Raw genomic sequence first — 2,012 nt, forward strand, 5'->3', positions numbered from 1 at the left:
TGGCAGCTTAAAACTCATGCTGTGGGACCAGAAGGTGGCATGGTGGTTAAGGTGTTGACATTCGCACATGGCTGACCACAGTTTGAGTTCTGGACCTAGTGGCTTGCTTTCTCACGTTCACTCTCTCTGTCTCTCTCTGGTCAAATTAAAATAAATGAATAAATAAAATAAAATAAAATAATTCTTTAAAAAAAAAAAAAAACACGCCAGGTGCATATGAGTGCATGCCCAAGATACTGAGAATGGAGGAGAAGGGATGGGTGTGGCCATCCTCCCCAGGGGGCTGTGGGGTGGAGGGTGATTTCTCACTTTCTGTCTCTGTCTCTCTGGCAAGTGCACGCACCCTATAGCAAAAATCTCTCTAAAAGAAAAAAAATGAAAAATTATTACTCTTGTAAATTAATTCAGCCATTTAAGTCTATTAAACAGCGAAGTCAGACAACCCTAAGCATTAATAGTAAACCTCTTGGTTTTCTGATTGCTTTATCATTTTTTTTTCTGTAAAACAAAAACTAATGTCAGAAATGTTACAGAATCAGAGTATAAAAAAATGTACAAACGTAGGGACCAGCAGATAGCGTGGTGGTTAAGGGAGCTGGACTCCCACATAGCTGACCATGACTTGAGTCCCAGACCTGGCGGCTTGCTTTGTCACTTTCCCTCTATCTTCTCACTCTGTCTCTCTGTTGTCAAAATTAAAAATAAAATAAATAAATAAAGTTAAATTTTAAAAAATTCTTTTAAAAAATGTACAAGTGTATATACTCCCCAGAAAAATATGGAACATCTCATGAATTTGGGTGTCATCCTAGTGCAGGGGCCATGCTACTATTCTCTGCATTGTTCCAATTTTAACATATGTGCTTCTAAAACGAGCACCTGGCGAAAATTTGTTAAAAGCCTATAAATACTTGGGACCAGCAGTTAGCGTAATGGCTATGTCGCTGGACTCCCATGTAGTTGACCGTGGTTCGAGTCCCAGACCCGGTGGCTTAAAACCCATGCCGGGCGCATGTGCGTGTGTGCCCAAGATCCCAAGAGGAGATCGGAGGAGAAGGGATTGCGGCATGGCCATCCCCCCGAGGGGTGATTTCTCGCTGTCTCTCTGTCTCTCTCTGTATAGAGCACACGCACCCTATAGCAAAAACCTCTAAAAAAAAAAACAAACAAAAAAAGCCTATATATACTTGAATAAATAAATTAATGGGGAGCATAGATCTCCCATATATGATAGAATAATTTCAAATAATTTATGTATCTTCTTCAATGAGGTAGAGAACAAGTTCCCACTCATTAAGTGACTTCCTGGGCAGCAAGTGGTGTGGCAGTGAAGGCACTGGACTCTCATATAGCCTATCACAGTTCAAATCCCAGACCTGGCAACTTGCTTTCTCATTCTCTCTTTCTCCCTCTCTCTCTCTGTTTTCCTCTCTGGTGAGTACATGTGTTGTTCTATAGCAATCTTTTTGTAAAGAATAATAATAAATAAAATTAAATAAATAATTTTTTCAAAATAAATTTTACTTCACCAGGATCATTAAGGTTAATAGTGATAGGAATCAGTAGTTGGCGTAACAGCTATGTTGCTGGACTCCCATGTAGTTGACCGCAGTGCGAGTTCCAGACCCAGTGGCTTCAACTCACACTGGGCCTGTGCCCAAGATCCCGAGAGGAGAATGGAGGGGAAGGGATTGAGGCATGGCCATCCCCCCGGGGGGTGATTTCTTGCTTTCTATCTCTCTGTCTTTCTGGCAAGTGCACACGCCCTAAAGCAAAAACCTCTCCAAAAAAAAGAAAAAAGGTTGGGACCAGCAGTTAGCATAATGGCTATGTGGCTGGACTCCCACGTAGTCGACCGCGGTTCACGTCCTGGACCCAGTGGCTTAAAACTCACGCCGGGCACGTGTGCGTGCGTGCCCAAGATCCCGAGAGGAGGAACCGCCATTTTCCAGTAATTAACCAAAATGACGAACACAAGGGGAAAGAGGAGAGGCACCCGATATATGTTCTCT

The 2,012-nt window shown here is 42.5% G+C and overlaps 1 non-coding gene across 1 annotated transcript; it reads right to left on the minus strand.

Annotated features, from left to right (window-relative positions):
- Positions 1–772: 772 nt before the first annotated feature.
- On the minus strand, positions 773–879 carry LOC114009708 (U6 spliceosomal RNA). The gene has a single exon (XR_003551093.1). It is a non-coding gene; the product is annotated as a U6 spliceosomal RNA (small nuclear RNA).
- Between the last annotated feature and the right edge of the window lie 1,133 nt (positions 880–2,012).

This window comes from Tupaia chinensis, unplaced genomic scaffold (genome assembly GCF_000334495.1).
Source record: "Tupaia chinensis unplaced genomic scaffold, TupChi_1.0 Scaffold000605_1, whole genome shotgun sequence".
Lineage (NCBI taxonomy): Eukaryota > Metazoa > Chordata > Mammalia > Scandentia > Tupaiidae > Tupaia > Tupaia belangeri.